This window comes from Balaenoptera borealis (genome assembly GCF_965194805.1).
Source record: "Balaenoptera borealis genome assembly, chromosome: 11".
In the NCBI taxonomy this organism is placed as follows: Eukaryota; Metazoa; Chordata; class Mammalia; order Artiodactyla; family Balaenopteridae; genus Balaenoptera; species Balaenoptera borealis.
The window spans coordinates 41,111,019-41,129,878 of NC_138868.1; the positions used below are offsets into that span (position 1 = coordinate 41,111,019).

An 18,860-nucleotide genomic window follows, 5' to 3' on the forward strand; every position below is an offset into this window, starting at 1 on the left:
CAGTTGTCAATCCCTTAGGATCTGCCTTGGCTGTAGAGATTCCCTTGTCCAAGGTCACACCCTTCCCACCAAGCCCACATTCAGTGATTGATCAGTGCAGGACTGTAAAGACCTGGCCATCTCAGCCCACCCAGGACAACCCTGAAGGGCAATTCCATCTCCACAGCCTCCAAGTGGTTGCTCAAGGCTGCCAACTGGACCTGCACCACAGCTAGACTTCTCCTTCTGTTAGTTTCTTCCCCTCCCTTTCTCAAGTGTTGAACCCAAGGGCACTCCTTAATAAACTTCCAGCCCTTATTTTGTAGGGATATGTAAATTACACAGAACACTGCTTAACAAAGAATGAAATCCTAGATTCTCGCCAGGATGTAGGTGGACAGAGTCCTGAGTTAATGAAATCAAGATACCTTCAGGTACCATTCTGGTTCCTTCAGATCAAAGCTAATAGCAACTAACCTTGTCATGAACCAGATGCTGTACTGGGTCTGCACCATAGACAACCTCATTTAATCCTCACGACAACTCTATAGGGTAGGTACTTCTTATCTCCATTGTACAGATGAAAAGTCTGAAATTCAGAAAAGAAAAAGAAAAGATTGGCACACCAAGTATTCTTGTGTTTGTATGGGATTTGTCCCAAGAGACCCTTCGACTTCACAAGCTGGTATCTTCATGGGAGTGTTTTCCCTCTCCGCCTCGGAAGGGGCTAATGGAGTTAGTTATCTGCAGGCATCAGGCCACCGTGGGTGATGGAGACATGGGCTTCCTTGGATTTTGGATCCAAGAGCTGTCATCCTGCTTGTCCACAAAGAAACTGCATTTGTTCCCTCCAAGTCATAGCAGCATTAAGTCAAAGCTCTGATCAGAAGCAATAAGTGTGTAAAAAGGAAAACAAAGCAGAAGATGAGTAGTCAGATTAGAAGGCTTGTCTGTGATAGGAAGGAAATAATATTTGTTAAATAAACAAAAAAATGAACAAACAGAGGAATTTACTTGAGCTTAAATGAGTCAGAGAGGTTTACTATATATGTGTATTGTGTGCATTATTGGTTGGCAAGCTCTGGTTTTCCACAAGCTGTAAGAGAAATCAAGAGAAAAGGCTGACATCAAAACAGTATTTGGTTTGAGCTGCCCCTTTGATTACATTTATTCATTTGTTCATTCATTTGGCAAGTTTTTTTTTTTTTCTTTAAGTACTATTTTAGTCTGCTCAGGCTGCTATAATAAAGTATTATTTCTCCCAGTTCTAGAGGCTGGGAAATTCAAGATCAATTCAGTTCCTGGTGAAGAATCTGTTTTTGGCTCTCCACCACATTCTTGATGTGTCCTCACATGACACACACACACAATGACACACGCACACACACACAGAGGCTATGTGGTCTTTTCTTATAAGGATGCGAATTCTATAATGGGGACTCCGCCTTCATCTAAACCTAAGTACCTCTCAAAGGTCCTATCTCCACATACCATCTGATTGGGGGTTAGGGCTTCAACATGAATTTTGGGGAACACAATTCAGTCCATTGCAAGTACCCACTCTGTGCCAGGCACAGCTCTAGATAATTGAAATGTATCAGTGAATGAAACAGATTAAAAACTTTGCATTTAGGGACTTACATCTGTGTATGTGTGTACGTATGTATGTGTGTGTGTTGCAGGGGGTGAGGGGCAGAAATACAAACAGACATAATAAACAAATAAGCTATTTTAGAAAATAAGAACTGTTAAGAGAAAACAAAAATAGACCTATGAGTAAGGGAGACGGTGTGGGACTGCTCTGTAGCTAAAAGCGTGGTCAGGGAGGAGTCAGCGAGAAGGCAATATTCTAGCAGAGATGTCAAGGAGGGGAGGGTGGTCACCACATAGCTCTCTGGGGAAGAGTGTCCCAGGGAGAGGAAACAGCCTATGATAAGGCCCTAAGGTGGGGCAGACCTGGGGTATTTTAGTAAGGAGGCCAGCATGGCTGAGAGGAGTGGGTGACCAGGATATCAAGAGAATAATCAGAAAGGTAATGGGGGCAGGACTGTATCATCTTCATTGGCCATGTGAGAATTTGGGCATTTCCTCTGACCAATCTGGAGCTCATGGAAGGCTATGTGATGAGGAATGATGTGCCCTAATGCTTTAGAAGGATCCTTCTGGCTGCTGCATTGAGACAGAGAGTGCATGATTCATGGGCACCACTGTCCGTCCTGCAGCCACTCTCCAAATGAAGGGGAAGAACCCACTCCTTGACTCTGCAAATGTTTGGATTGTCATGGGATTCTGGGCTCTCCTTCAGGCTTGGGGGCTCAGGCCCACACTGCTTCTGTGGGGATGCTTATCCTGCTCCACATTTCCTGGAGGAGATCAGGTCCTATGCTATGCAAGTGAGACTGCATGGTTTGCCCTCATCCTCCATGGATTCAGAGGTTGGCGTTGCCTCAGAAGCAAACAGATCTTTCTGCTGGGTCCTCACTTGATCACAGTAGTCTTTATACTAAAGTATACTTTGTGCTGAAATTACTGGGTTTTTGGTCTGTTTTCCAAACTGACTCTGCAGAAATGGAAACTTCCTCATTTTCATTTTAATCTCAAGCACCCAGCAGAGTGTCTTACATGACTAGAGTTTCATTATATGTTTGATAAGTGAAAGAATGAATAAACAGGACCTATCTTCATCTTCTCAAGTTCTTATAACAAAATACCATAGACCAGGTGGCTTAAACAATAGAAATTTAAGTTCTGGAGGCTTAGAAATCCAAGATCAAGGTGGCAATAAGGTAAGTTTTAGTCTGAGGCTTCCTCAGTGTCACCTTGTGGGTGACACTGGCTTGCTGTGTGCTCACATGACCTCTTCTTTGTACCTGTGAGGAAAGAGCAAGCTCTCTGGTGTCTCTTTTTATAAGAGCACTAATCCCATCATGAGGTCCCCACCCCCATGACCTCATCTTACCCATCTCAAAATCTCATCACTTGGAGTTAAGGCTACAGCATATAAATTTTGGGGGGACACAATTCAGTCCATAGCAGGGCCAATGGGTGGACATTACAGGAAATTTCAGCCTATTTATAAATAAGTTCTAGCAGTCAGAGCTGTCCAACAATGGAAGAGGCTACCTCCTAAAAATAGAGAATGCCCCATCACTAGGAGGTCCAAGCAAGACTAGATAACTGTTTGGAAGAACTATTAAAGACAATCCAGTGAAGGCTGAACTAGGTCCCCAGGAACACCATTCACTAATAATGATCTTGTATAACCTCCATTTTAAGGATGCAGCAAAAATATAACATTTCATCTGTGTGTTCAGAGGGGAGCTTCAAGTGTTTGGAATATCATTTTTGGTAGTAAGGATTGGGGGTAATATTAATTCCACTTCTACTCATACTGAAGTTTAGACCATTTAAGAACGCAATCAGAATAAGAGAGATGGAGTTAAAAAAAATTAGTATAAAGCTGATTGGAGGAACTAACTTAGATGTCTATCCATACTGGCTCCCTAATTCCTCCCCCTCTGAACTGTACTTCCCCACCCAGTTCTGGCAGAGGTGGATGGACAATCACAGATCCCTCTGGTAGACTCCAACAAGAGAGAACTCAGAAGGGCAGATCTAAGTGCTGGAGTCCTTCCTCATTTCATCTGCTCCTTGAGAAGCAGTTAGGGGCTGGACAAGGGTTTGTACTTTTCCCTCCTTGGGAATAAAATGGGAATTCATTCCCCTCAATGAAAAGTTGAGGATGAGGAATCAGTGTACTGCCCCTAAGAATTGTGAATGCAACTAGATAGCAAATCAGGCCCTAAAAAATGGGTCCTTTGCTGGCCCCCCTTTCCTGAGGCAGCCAAGTCCTGTGAAGGGTTAAAAGCAAGAGCTGTGCTTCTGTTTGACAGGGAAGAAAAGACTCCTACAGCTGAAGCTTTTACTTTAAGACACAATAAAAGACACTGACATGCTGTGTAAGCATTGTTCCTGGCTGTAGTTATTCCAATTATTTTTTACGTTTTCTCCTTAAATGAGAAACATATCAGACACTAACTCAAACACGGAGATACCTATTTATGCTTCAGAACAAACAGTTTAAGGGCATTATATACAGATGTCTAAATATTTAGAAGTGTCTGTTTATGGGAGCAAAATGAAAAGTACCTGTTTTCATTTGAAGGATTTTATGTGAAATTTGCATGTAAAAAAAGGCAGCCCCAGGGGCAAAGGGGTGTTAGGGATGAGAAGTGTGTGCACAGGTGTGGAGCCAGGGGAGGGGGAGAAGGGGGGTCTGTAGGGTGGGGCTGCTCTCAGCTGCCACATGTCCTACCCTGACCAGGAGTGGGAGGGAACCAGCAAACTAAGGCTGGGGTGATGCTTCTTTTTAGGACAGGGCCATAAATATATGCCTTGAAGACATCAGGGTGTTTCAATGACCCAACTCACAACGTTATCTTCTTCTCAGACACTCTTCTTAGCCCCAGAGGGACATTTAAAGAGAAATAGCCTTCTGGCCGCTTTAGAAGAGTGCAGTAAACTGGGGGATTATTAAATGTTCCCAAAGCTGGGGCATCATGGGAGCTCAGATGGAAGAGCTGAGAGACAGTCTGACACGTTATCTCACATGGAGGCAGATTTCAGCTCAATTTAAGGGCGACGATAATGTGTGAAGAAGAAGATGTGCATGGTTTTGTGAGGTATTCTAAAATAGGATGGCCTTTTATCAGAGGAGTCATAGAGGACTGGCTGGATTGCATTGTGGCTCTGTTCCTCTCAGTTCCAAGATTCTGAGATTGTGTGATTCAGATTAGTCCAGGCCGCCCTCTCTTCTTCCGTGACTTTGTTTCTTGGGGCATCTTGCCAGCCTGGGGCCTCCCTGAACTGGGGGTCCTCAGCAGCTAACTGGATCTGGGTGTAGCTGAAACAGCCAGAGCTGTGTGTTGAGCAAAGGAGCTATGCTCCCTGTGCTGTCTGCCTCTTGGTGTCCCTCTGAAGCCCTCACTGGTCCCATGTCTGAAATTCTACACTCCCTCTGAAGGGACCTTCCTCTTGCTTGATGTAGGGGATAGTCTCAGACGTCTCAACTTCTCCAGATGGGGCAGGATCTTACATTGAGGGTTCTTAGCAGAATCGTTTGTTGCAGGGTCTTGTGAGGACGGAGACCTGTAGCACAGGGATGGAACAGGATTTCTGGGCTTTCTCCCTTTCTGTGGCCCATCTCAGGATTCCACAATGAGGTAGGGCTGCTAACCAGGATGGTAGAGAGAAGTGGGGAAGTGCTGAGTTCCACCAAAGCCTCACTCAGTCTCCTCCCCTCAACCAGTCCAGCATCATGGTTTTGGGAAGGGCAAGTGGTACAGAGTTGGGCCCTAGAGACACAGTATAAATGGCTGGGGTATCTTACCAGGAGATGCCAGTACGGGCAGGACCTAAGGACTAGGGTCCCAGAACTCACCAGATGGGGACATGCCTCACCATTGGCAGATCCATCCACACAAGCCTTGTGCCAGAAGGAACTGGCCAAAATAGTGGAGGCAGGAAGATAGTCGGAGGTTGGGAATTGGGGGTGGTGTGATGCAGGAGGGCTTAGGCTGCGAGTTAGGATCAGCAAGAGGTGCTGAATAGATTGAGTGGAGAATAAGAGAGACGAAAATGAGGTTTCAGTCTGAAATATCAAATGCTGTGTTCACTCTGGTTCCCTTATCCTTTGGAAGGTGAGTTCTCAGGCTGGGCATTCATCCTTCCACTTATTCATTCAATATTTTTTCAGTGGCATATAGAAGACAGGCCCTATCTCTATTTTGGAATGAACTCCCTGTCTTCAAAGATCTGAGTGTTTAGTGGTGGTCGCATTCACCAAGTCCTAGTGGGTACTTTATACTCTCCTTCTCAAAGTCAGAGGTAGCTGCCATCTGGGAGCAGGCCCAGAGACCAGCTGGGTCCCAGGGGCAGAACTGTAGTAACAGGAGAAAGGACTGGCAAAAACAAAGCTAAATCCCTCTTTAGAGGAACCTAGTGACTAGAGAAGCTACCAGAACTTGGGACCAAACAGACCGGTCCTGTCCAGACAGCACCTAGCAAGAGGGCCTAGCTCAGGACCTGTGGAGGTGCTCTAGCTAGTGGGAAGTGTGAGGGAGGCATCCCAGAGGCATGGGGGTAAAACAGACCACCTCCCAGGTCAGGCCAGTGGAGAGGCGACCCAGGAAAAATAGTGGAGTCCTGCACTCAGTGCTGGGAAAATGACTCACACACGAGGCCAATAAACAGGGTGAATCAACATTAAGCTCTGCTGGACTAGATCCTGAAGATGCCTGAGGACTTCCTGCCCCGGTCAGATTTGGTTTGGACCCGAGGCAGGGCCAGGGCTGCAGGTGGGAACGGTATCAGCCCCAGCTGTTGGTCCTTCTGGCCTCTTTCTCATTCAGGGAATTGGCCACATACACTGTCAACTACTGTTCATAGGGAGATTGAATTCAACTGACATTTACTTTGTGCTTGTCCTCGCTCCCAGACACAGAGACAAAAAAGACAGCCTCTGCCCTGGAAGAGGCAACAGCTCGTGGGAGAACAGGCCTCCTAAACAGCCAATTGCAAGGCAACGTGGTGAGGGCCTGATGAATTTGGATGAAGACCTTGGGAGGCACACAGGGAGAACATGGATCTGCTTGGAGCAGGCACCCAATCAATACTTACTGAATGAATTAGCAATGTATTATCAGTGTTATTATTATCATATTTATTTTTATTTCGGGGCTGGGGATTAAGAAGGGTATCATTAAAAAGGTGAAAATTTGATCCAGGCTTTGAACCATAGGTAAGTGAAGAAGACAAGCCCAGGCAGAGGGAATACCTCACACAGTGGGCTTGGAAACAGGTGAACTGTTAAGTGTGAGAAGGCCAGAGAGGGTGGGTGTAGTCATATAGAGCACTGAGTCTTGAAGACAGTACTAGTCAGTTTTGCTGTGTAACAAACAAGTACAGAATCACAGAACATAAAAAATAATCATTGATTTCTTGCACATGCATCTTTAGGTCATTGTAATGGCTCTTCTTCAGGCTTGGGGGCAAGTTCAGGTCTGTACCATACATCTCACTGTGGGTCCAGGACAGAAGGTAGCAGCTGTCAGGGCTGTGTTCTTCTTATGGAGGGGGTTGGAACTTCTCAGAGTAGCAATAAGAAACACAGGATACTTCTCAAAGCTTGGGCTCAGAACTTAAACACTGTCACTTCTACCGAAGCAGGTCACATAGCCATACCCAACATGAATAGGCAGAAAGAGCTCTTTCCCATAGGAGGTGGTGGGCGGAGTGAGTTAATAGTTGTTTAAAAATTCTGTAACCTATCACAAGTACCATGCAATTTTGTTTTGATTCTAGAGAAAATGGGGTGGGGGGGCTGTTGCTGGCTCATCTTTTTAGGTGGGATAATTTCATTTGAATAGGAGTGTCCAGGAACACTTGCCATAACACAAAGGGACACTTTGTTCACACCTGGACATAGTTAACATGTTCCACTTTGTTTACATATTGGAGTTCCTGAAGGGCAGGAGCTGTGATTCATTTACCTCTGTAGCCTCAGCACCCAGCACAGCTCCCAGCACAGAGTAAGTGCTCACAATGTTCGCTGAATGGATAAATGACCTCACATTGTCCTCAATGTGTGGTTAAAATTTAATAGGGAATGCATGTTTCTCTGCCCCCACTGACAGTTCAAGGTAAGTGTGTGGTGAGGAGTAAAGAGCAGGGATGATCTGCTTGAAGGTGGGAACGAAACTGCTAAGCAGGAAAACCAACAGCAGCAGGAAGCAGGTGGCCCAAACCCCAGCTGCTATGGTCAAGAGGCCATTTGCTAATGAGAGCCAAGAAGGACCTCTGCATAATGGACTTCTTCCAGGTAACCGTCAGCTTGAAGAATACAGATTTCTAATGATAATGGCTAACATATATTGAGTGCCTCCCACATGCCTGGCACAATCTTAATACATTTTGTATATTATTTCATTTAATTGAATCCTCCGTTGCACCAGTTATTAATGGGGGACATCACTGAAGAGAATAGTAGTCTGTTTCCATTGTTTTGGAGTTGCATTTTCATGTACTGGTTCCGTGGCAAACAAGGACAGAAGAGGCTCAAGCAATGTAAATACAACTGAGCAGTGTAAGCACAGCTGATGAAGTCAGGAAAATGATGAAGGCAAAGTAAGCTTGAGCAATTGCAGATGAAAGACTGAGAACAAACTGCAAAGAGCTTCAGCTCTCAGACAAAAACACAATCAAGTCAACAGACAACAGAGGATGAGGATAAAAGAATGGACAACAAGATCCCTCTCGTTCACGTTTGATACAGAATTCCAACAATGTTCTGGCGAGAGGAGACAAGAGCCCAGGAACCCGCTGCGGCAGTACATCTGCTCTCCAGACCGTCAAGGGCAGGGATGTCCTGCTCACAGCTGTTGCCGCAGAGCATAGCACTGTGCTTGGCACATGGTACGAACTCAATACACTTCCAGGATCTGAACTCTGGCCTGTCATCGTGTGGAAGGGGCTTAAACAAATTCACCAGTGTAGGGGAGCAAAACTTGCCACCCCAACATCTTTAGCATATGGATTATTTCAGGCTGAAAACAATCAAGGCCCGAAAGGCTCAGGACAAAACTTTGACCTCCTTCACTAACTGCCTAATCGAATTTAGATAGAGGGAATTTTTCTATCCCTGGAAAAGAGCTATCAGCAGAGATATCTGCAAAAACTATGGGCTAAGTGTGGTGGGGGACATTCAGCGGGCCCTAGAGATCACCATCCACTCTGTGCCCCACTGTCTCTGCAAGGCCCAGCAAACATTTACTTGCCAAACATTTGCTTTCCATGTCCATGTGAATTTCCTTTCTCTCCTTTGAAGTCCCAAACCACTATCCCCAACATCCTTTTTTTTTTTTTTTTTTTTTTGTCTTTACCTGAAGATGGTATTTAAGGTAAGGGCTTTGACTGTTTTGATGAGTTACTCAGTTCTCCTGGGTCTCCTCCATGTATACATGTTATTAAACTTTTAATTTTCTCCTGTTAATCTGTCTCATGTCAGTTTAATTCTTAGACCAGCCAAGAAAGCCTAGAAGGGTAGAGGAAAATGTCTTCCTCCCCAACACCAGCCTCTCAACTAAGTTTCTGTAGACAATGCCTCTTCCTGCCCGACTCTGGGAGACTTCTCAGTGATGGACGCACCATCACCCCAAAAAGGCTTAGAGAACTACTTTTCTGTTCTCTCTTTCAATATCAGAACATAACCCCTCCTCCAGACCTCCACTTGCCCCTCACTTCTGGCCCAAGGTCCTGGCCTCCAGGAACTACCAGATGGCAAAAGGCCATTGAGGAAAGGCTTCTCGTGCTCTGAGTAGCGCTAGACCAGGAGGACTTGCCTCTGAGGGCTGTTGTGAGAATGACACGAGGAAATGCAAAGCTGGTTCTTTGTCTTCCAATGTGAGAAATGCATGAGCGCTCAGTCCATCACCAAAGCTACTGGGAATATAGAAGATGGTGCAAACATGTTTTAACTGTTCTCCTTAGGTCCTCTTCTAGTTCTGTCAAGTTCACCTTGAATGGTGCTCCTCAGATCTCTCCCTCCACCTTGCTCTCCCTTCTTTCTTATCCTGTCTCTGAAGAATCTGGGCTTTATCACTGTGCTCCAGTCTGCAAATTCTGTTCCAAGTTATTACCCCTTGAGTCTAAGTTGGCAAATTCTATTTATTTTTTAAATGTAAACACAAAAGGAACTTATTAGACTTTATCAGGTAGCTCATACTTTGAGGAGGATAGAGATCAAGGAGGCTTAAGTAGGAAGCAAGAGATGGCTGGTACAGCCCAGACCCTGCCCAGGAATGGTTGGCTTAGAACACCACTGCTGAGGCCACTGTCTCAGGACACTTGGGCACTGCTGGACACTTCCTCCAGGCTGCAGGCCCTGGATACCTACTGCTGCAGCTGGAAGTGATCTCTGAAAGCAAGTCCTTTTGTCCTTTTCATCTCATAATTTTCAGAGACGCTTACATGAGGCTGACAAACTTCCCAAATAGGGGTCATCTTGTTAGGAATATCTTAATGTTTCAAAGTGCCAAAGAACAACTTTCTCCCAGATGGGTATGTGGACGGTGGTAGTAGGCAAGACAAAAGGGATGAAGAGGGTGGAGTATTTGGTTCTCCTGCTTGCATAAAGCATCCATCACACAGAAGGGCGCCAATAGATAAAAATTTATTTCTTCCTTTACGACCTATGCTGAATGACTTCCCTGGGGGAAATTTGCCCTGTGGGTTTTGAGTTTTGACCACACTGATCTATCCTTAGCAGATGAGGCTGGTTGTATTAAGCAAGCTGAGGACAACCTTACATTTAAATTGCCTTTGCTCCTTGGAGCTGAATGTTAGGAAATATTATGGAGGAAGATATCGGGCAACATCAAAGAGGGGAAGACGAAAATTGCTCCATGATTGTTGTGATGGCGAAGTTGTGGTGACAGAAGGCCAGCACTTCAGCCAGTCCCAACAATGCCCCTCATTCCTTTATCCATTCATTCACTACATGTATTTGAATATCTACTATGTGCAAGCTACCCTGAAAAGTCCCGAAAATATAAATCAGTTATATTATGGGTCCTCTAGTGGAAGAGTTAAGGGGATATATCACCAAGGACTGTTATTACGGCAGAGGCAGCTCCAGAGAATTATGCATGCACAAAGAAAAGGGCGTGGGATTTGGGATAGTCTTCAGAGAAGGGGTGCTATTGAACCCCGTTTAAACATGTGCCCATTCAAGAGTCTCACAAGAGTATGAGTTGCATTCCGAGTAGAAGGCAGAGCATTAATAGGAGCAGAGAGGGGTATAAGTGTCATGTCTGGGGAACTCTAAGTAGTTCTATTTGGTTGCATGCTTGCATGCATGATCTCTACATGGAGGCAGAACAGGGGGCAAGACTTGACAGAAAGAGGCAGAGCCGCCCTATAACTTAGGCCGGTCACGTGCCACTTCTGACTCTCAGCCAGTTCATTTATGTAATCAGACTAGAGGTCCTGGCTCCCCTTCCCCCAATTCCTAGGGCTTCGCTTTACAATTATAAAGGGGAACCGGAAGGGGACTTCAAGGTCATCTAGTCCTGAGATTTTCAAACTGTGTTCTTAGTGCTTCTAGCAGGACCTGGGGGGTCAGCTGACTAAAGAAGGGGCCTCGAGGTTCCCCAAGTAGACAGAAACCCCCAACTCTAGCTTCAGGCAGAGCAGCTGCGCTTTGCTTTGAGCGTTGGGTTTCCGGGGGTAAATTGAGGGGAAAAAGGTGAGGTTCTGCTGCTAAAATGTGAAGTCTGAAAATCACTGGATGAGTCCAACCCTTCTATTTTGTAGATGAGGAAAACTGAGAGGCAGGAAAGGCAAGGAAATGACTTGTGGGGATGCAGTGAGACAGGCAGTGGGCTTTGCAAAGAGAAGAGTTTCACAGTATTGAAGTCACAGCCTCTCATGCTCAGCTTCTCAGGCTCCAGCCAAAAAGATCTTCCACAACACTTAAAAGACAAAAGATCAAAGTGGAAAAACAAATGGTAATGCCCCCAACCCTGATGCCCACCTGCTGGGCCCAAGAGGTTCAAAGCTTGCAGACCAGGGAGGAGAAGGCCAGCCCTGCTCCCATCACCTGGGCTCCCTGCTGCTTCGCTGACCCCGACTCCAGCTCCTCCATCCACGTGGCTTTCCAGAGCCACTCAGGTCTCCTGACATGCTTGGACCAAGAAGGCTCCCAGAGGGCTCTGTCCTGAATCGTGCCCTTAGCTTGGGGACTGTGTGTGTGCCCAGGGTTAACTGGGGTGGATCACTCTTCCATCTGTTCAGAACATGTTTACAAGGTGTAGGCAGAGAAAAGGACTGGAAAGTACACACACTTCAAACTGCTGAAGAATTGTGTTGAAGTGTTCTGTGTGTTTTTAGGCAACCCACTCTAGTTTTCTGGGTCTCAGCTTTCCACTTTTAGAAATGAGCAGCTGGAGGAGTTATTTCCAAGGTCCTTATTGGCTGACGAATGCAGCCCAGCTTTGTTCTTTTCTATTCCCTTAAAGCATTCTTTGAAGAGAGTTTTCCCATGAGGAAAGTGCTTCAGAGAGGAAAATATGTCAGGTATGTGTTCCCCATGGTTATCTTTAGGACCGTTTGGAGCACAAGAAATTGTAAGAGATGGAAAGGGCAAGAGGAAGGGTCATGCTGAGTCTGTAGTGAGAATCCGATGCTCTGTTTGAAGAGTGAAAAGGACCACTGTGCAGGGAGCTGGGCTCTGAGCCCCTGAGGGAAGTCTGAGAGATGACTTGATCTTCTCAGGGTTCTAATTCACCCCGTCCAGCCCCTGGCAACTGACTCCATTGGACTAGGGTGAAATTAGAGTAGGGATGCATCCCAAGCTTAAGCAGCAACAAGTGCAAAGTGAAAATCAGTGAGAGGTCATCATCTATGTGCCTTGTGCTTTTTGTAATTCTTGCTTTGGACGTTTTCTTTCAATGCTCATAAAAAATGCAGGTAAGTCACTTTTACACTGTTATTTTAAAGAGCCTCCACCAGGCAGGGTTGATGTACACCGGGTCTACACAGATAGTGACAAATGGATTGTTTATACCCAGTTTCTGATCAGGTTAGCCAGTCCTATGTAATACTGGATTTTTACATATTTGTAATGTCCCCCAAACTTCCAGGACTTTTTACTTGGGGTGTTGGAGCAGGAGAGTAACAGAGAGACAAAACCCCTCAGGAAGTCTTCTCTTACTACACCCAAATTTACTAAGCACCTACTATGTGTTAGATCTTTAGACATGGTGCCTGCAGTCCCTAAACATCAGGTCTTCTACAATGTAATGCTGTTGGTAAGGAACTATGATTCCCCAGCGTTATCAAATCCTGTAAATGGCTCAGTGAGCAAAAAGTCTGCAGAACAAACCGGATCAAGTCCTAGAGTTCCTTATGCTGTACTAATGTTCCTCCCCACTGCCTTCTGGGTGGAGCCCACCTGGGCTCTATTCCACCAAAATGTTTGCAATTCCCTGAAAGGGAAGGGAATTACAATAACAGGGAATAATAGAATCCTCCTAACCTTTGTTTATCCAGAATTCCCTTCATCACTCATCTTTTGGGAGGAAGTTACCTTCTCTTTGAAGTTTTTGTTTTCAGATCTTTATTTAGAATTGACTTCAATCTTTTTTGTGCTTCTACCACATTTTTATGTCGCTATTACAATCTCCATAACGCTCTTCTACATTTATCTGTTTAAAATGTCTTCCCAATCAGACTAGGTCTCCTATAATAAGGGACCAAATATGATTGTCTTTGCCTTCCCGGTGCCTAAGAGTGCCTGGCACATAATGGGGCTTTATAAATACTTGTTAAATGGAAAACTGAATGAATAAACAAATCCATTCCTAGTCTCCTGTTCCCTGAAGGCATCACTAAGTTATGCTGCCTACCTGGCTCCTGCTGGCATTTGTGTTCCAGACCCTATCTGTAGGTGATAATTCATTAAAACTGGGATCAGCTGGAGTGTCAGAAAACCCTGAAATAACAGTGACTTCATTGGGATAGAAGTTGGTTTCTTTCTCATGTGAAAGTTTGGAAGAAAAAGGCAGGATTTGTATGGTGATCCATGATATGCTTTTATCTTACCCTGTGTGACCTCCATTGCCAAGGGCACTTTATGATCAAGGATGGTTACTCCAGCTCCACCCATCAAACCTGTTTTCCATCCTGCAGAAAGGAAGAAAGGAAGATGAAGTGCACACTACTTCCCTTTAAGGACACTGCTAGAAGTTGCATACTGCACTTCTAGCTAGATCTCATTGGTCGGACCTGAGTCATGTGACCACACCTTGCTGCAAAGGAGGTTGGGAAATGTAGTCTTAATTCGAGTAGCCCCCTAAAATGTGGAGGTTGTATTACTAGAGAAAAATGGAGATTGAAGAACAACATACACTTTTTGTTATAGAGACCATTTAAGGTTTTTTATTTTTTAATATTTTATTTTATTTTATTTTTGTCTTTAGGTCAAGGAGTGACTGAATCACATCAGTAATTTAGAGAGATTGATATGGTGCCTAGAAAGAAGAAGGGATCATAGAAGGGAGGCAGAGGCAAGGAGACCAGTAGGAGGTACATGTCCAAACAGAGATGAGGAGGACGTGAACTAGGACAGCAGCTCTAGGGGGTAGAAAGAGGGAGGTGGATTTGTGAAGCATCTCTGTGGGCAACTCTGCAATGCCTGGTGACTAGGGCTGTGGAGTGAGGGAAAAGGAGTCTAGAATTAGCCCCCAGTTTCTGACCTAGAAATAGGGCAGTCATTTACTGATTTGGGGGAAATACAAAAGACCTCAGAGGGTGAGCGCCGTACCGAGAGCACAGATTTTGGGACTCTTGAAGAGCCAGACAGCCCCCACAGAAAGAAACCCTAGGGGTTACAGGGGCAGTCAGTAGGGGCTGCACAGTTAATCCAGTTGGAATGAGTATAATGGAGCCAGGAAGCTCAGTTGGAGACAGGAGGTCAGAAATCTGTCCTGGTACTGTGGTCACCACCCTGTCGGTGGGCCCTCATTGTCTTAGGGGCTGCCAACCAATTCTCCAGAGTTTTAAGACAAAAGTGATTTCAAATTCCCTCCAAGTAAAAGGAGCGTGTCAGTGTGTGCTTGGAGTCCTGCTGCTGCTGCCGCCGCAGGAGAGGGGAGGGGGCTTCCCAAATCCACAGCCAAGCCTCTAGGCGGCATCGTAACTCTGGAGGGAGGAGCTGGGGTGTCAGGGAAGGGGCAGCCACGTGCCAGCTAGCGGTGCCAAGTGTAGGAGCAGCACGCCTGGGGTTCTGCCATGTGTTTGTTTATTTGGTTTGGCTGATGTAAAACATACACACACAGACTCACAGCCTCAGGGCCTATGTGCAGAGCCCACATTCAATCCTTAACTAAAATCAGAAACAGCACAGGAAAGAAAAGGAAGCCAAAATAAGAGAATACAACTGGGTAGCAGAGTTCATTCATTCATTCATTCATTCATTCAGTAAATGAATTCCAGACACTGCAAGGGACTGGGCCTATAATAAAATTCAGTCCTTGAGGAACTAAAAGACCGGGGAGGGGGGCAGAGACAAAGAAAGAGGCCATTTCAGTACAAAGTGAGAGGTGCTTGATACAGATAATGGTGCATCTCTGATTTGGTCATTTCCTGGATTAAAATCTGAGTGGACCTTCCCTTATATCTAACTAGACTTTCAGAGGCCCAGCGATCCCACCCTCAACCCCACCCCTGCTCCAATAGAGGATTGCCCTCTATCTCAGATCTCCTTCCCCAGGACACTCATGTCCCCCGTCCAGCAGGTTCTTCCCTCTGTTCTCTGCCACTTCCCCTTAGCCTTGAAGGTCCAGTTGAGTCATCTCCGGGGGCGGTCCTCACAGACCATCCTCTGGCTCCTCCCTGCATTTCCTTATTGCCGGCACTTCTCAACTGCTGCGATCATAGCTCACCTGCCCATTTCCCCTGTGGTCTGTGAGTCACTCGAGCGGGGACAGATCTTGTCCACATCTCTATCCTGGCAGTTAATCAATGCCTGGCACAGAAACACTCTTAATAAATGCCTGTCCAAATGGGTGGACATAATTCAGTGCCACTGTGGATCGCCTCAATGTGCTGCGATTAAAATGCACTTGGATTCTGGAGTCAAATTTCGAACTCTGTCACCTCTGACTAGCCACTTCTCCTATCTGAGCCTCAGTTTACTTACTCCTAAGCTGAAGCCGATACTGTCCCATGAGTGTGACTTATGTGCAAAACCTTTCTTTCATGCATGTTCACATTTCTTTCCTTAATGTACATGGAGAGATAATTTATTACTTTTATTATCATCACTGTCAGAAGAAGACAGGGCTCTAATGAGTGAGGGCACAAATCTTGCAGGCAGGAGAAATCCTGAGTTCAAATTCTTGAGACGTGTTCCTCCTCATGAGTGTCCCAGAGTGCCCGTCTTCAGGGAACCACCTCTGTTCATACACCCGTTTCCTACACATCAGGCTATTTTGACCGCTCCCACTCTGGCCGTCTCCTCTGACCACTGCTCTAGGTAAGCAGTGCTCTTGGTAAGAAGCAGTGCAAATTCTTAAGCTCTTAAGAATCCATTAAGAATTCGGATTCTGGAACCAGAAGGTGTGGATTCAAATCCCTTCTCCCCTTGACTAGTTCCTTCTTCCTCTCCTGGTGGGAGTGCTCCCCTGTTTCTGGACTGGCGTGGAATGCCACAGCACAGGCATGGGATCTGGTTTCCTGTGTACTGCCCTCAGACCAGGGCAACTGGGAGCCCTGCCCTGATCCCCACACTTTAGAGGGCTCCACTCTGTTCTACCTGGGCCACTCTCCTTAAAGAGAGGGATTTGATGGGCTGAGGTGATGTGTCAACCTAGAGCCCTCATCCTCTCCTTGCAGGTTATGCTGTTGGCATCTGGGACTCCACAATTCCCAGGCCAATTGACACTGAGTCTGCTTCTAGGCTGACATGGCCTATGCTCCCTGAGAGGGACCCCACATTCAGTGTGCACACCCCTAGGCCTGAAGGGTGGCCAACGAGTGTCTGTTTGTGGGGGGTGTTTGTAATCAGAACCAGGTTCCCACACATGGACTTGGGAAGCTACTCATGGTGTAAGACCAAGACAGGGTGTGGGAGTATAAGGGGACAGGCCATAGGCTGGGGGCCAGAGGCAGGCTCTACCCTACCCAACCAGGAGTGGCACAGAATCCTGAGAATTCTAAATTCTTACGTGGCCTTTCAGGTCTTTATAGAGGTGTACTTGACAAGATAGAAACATTTTAATGTCAGTTTGTTTTCTTGGTATGTGACTTTCAAATAATTAGATATATGGTATGTGGGACACCGTTTTAGTCAGCTTGGGCTGCCATAACAAAATACCACAGATTGGGCGGCTTAAACAACAGAAATTTATTTTTGCAAAGTCCTGGTGTCCAGAAGTTCAAGATCAAGGTGTCAGCAGGGCTGGTTTCTTCTGAGGCCTCTCTCCTTGGCACTTGGATGGCCACCTTCGTGCTGTGTCCTCACATGTTCTTTTCTGTGTGTGTATGTGTGTGTTCCTGGTGTCTTTTTGTGTCCAAATGTCCTCTTAAGAAGAGGATACCAGTTGAATTGGATTGAGGCCCACCCTGATGACCTCATTTAAGCTTAATTGCCTCTCTAAAGGCTCTATCTAATTATAGTCATATTACGAGGTACTAGTGGTTAAGCCTTCAACAAATGAATTTTGGGGGGACATAATTCAGTCCATAACATCCATTCCCAAGTGCTGTCTCTTTGTAGGGTGACCAACTCATCCACTTTTGCCTGGGATTTTCCTGGCTTTAGCACTGAAATTCCTGCATCTCAGAAAGTCCTGGGGAAACTGGGAATAGAGTCTTTCCCAACATGTAAAGACTATGACTAGCCAAACCCAATGTGCATCCAGAGTGCCACATTTCCTGGTGAACTTTCACACCCATTAACTTGCTCACTTGGACCTTGTGAGTTGGGGGTTGTGAGGGGGCAGGAAGTAATAGTCCAGTTACACGAAAGGGGAAATAGCTCAGAAAAGTTTCTCTTTTTCCTGGTTCTCTTATTACCAGGTGCTTTCTACACCAAGACCAGGCAATTGCAGTCTATGCTTCATTCCACCCCTGCCCAAGGGCCTAGGTGAGAGGTAAGTACCAGGATGTGACAGTGAGTGAGTATTGAAATTGATCTACACTCATTTGAATGAAAGACATTCAACAATCCCACCTGCACTACTTGGGAGGGGTGATAGATGGGCCGCAAACTGGGTCTTTAGAGCAAATGACTCTGACTGGAAAACAAGAAGGGTGGGAGGGAAGCAGGGAGAGATGAAGGCTGTGTTTGATGATCTGCTCTGAAAGGCAAGGAGGGAAGCCATTGATTAGTGAGCTTTGTTTGATCTGCTCAAGGATCAAAGGGACAAACACCATGTACGAAGATAAAAGTTGACCTGGAAAACTTGCATTCCAGCCTGCTGGGATGCCAGGCTGCCCTGGGCCCAAGGGTCATGGAGGACTCTCACAGAAGCCATAGGCAAGATTACAAGCCCAACTCTTCTTTAACTTGACCCCTGACCCCTTCCCTACCATTGTCTTAAAGAAGGGCTTCCTCTTGCCTCCTGGGTCTTCTCTGGGATAAGGCAGCTCAAGACTGTAAGAGGGACAGTTACAGAAAGATAGAGAAGATGAAAAGGCAGAGGGCTATGTACCAGATGAAGGAACAAGAAAAAACGCCAGAAAAACAACTAAATGAAGTGGAGATAGGCAACCTTCCAGAAAAAGAATTCAGAATAATGATAGTGAAGATGATCCAGGACCTCGGAATAAGAATGGAGGCAAAGATTGAGAAGATGCAAGAAATGATTAACAAAGACCTAGAAGAATTAAAGAACAAACAAACAGAGATGACCAATACAATAACTGAAATGAAAACTACACTAGAAGGAATCAATAGCAGAATAACTGAGGCAGAAGAACGGATAAGTGACCTGGAAGACAGAATGGTGGAATTCACTGCTGCGGAACAGACTAAAGAAAAAAGAATGAAAAGAAATGAAGACAGCCTAAGAGACCTCTGGGACAACATTAAACGCAACAACATTCGCATTATAGGGGTCCCAGAAGGAGAAGAGAGAGAGAAAGGACCAGAGAAAATATTTGAAGAGATTATAGTCGAAAACTTCCCTAACATGGGAAAGGAAATAGCCACCCAAGTCCAGGAAGCGCAGAGAGTCCCATACAGAATAAACCCAAGGAGAAACACGCCGAGACACATAGTAATCAAAGTGGCAAAAATTAAAGACAAAGAAAATTATTGA

At 45.6% G+C, this 18,860-nt stretch overlaps 1 long non-coding RNA gene across 1 annotated transcript; it reads right to left on the reverse strand.

Moving 5' to 3' along the window:
• Nucleotides 1-232: 232 nt before the first annotated feature.
• On the reverse strand, nucleotides 233-18,190 carry LOC309605641. The gene is made up of 2 exons (XR_014231467.1): nucleotides 13,639-18,190; nucleotides 233-568 (listed from the first exon to the last, which is right to left on the reverse strand). It is a non-coding gene; the product is annotated as an uncharacterized lncRNA (long non-coding RNA).
• Nucleotides 18,191-18,860: the final 670 nt, after the last annotated feature.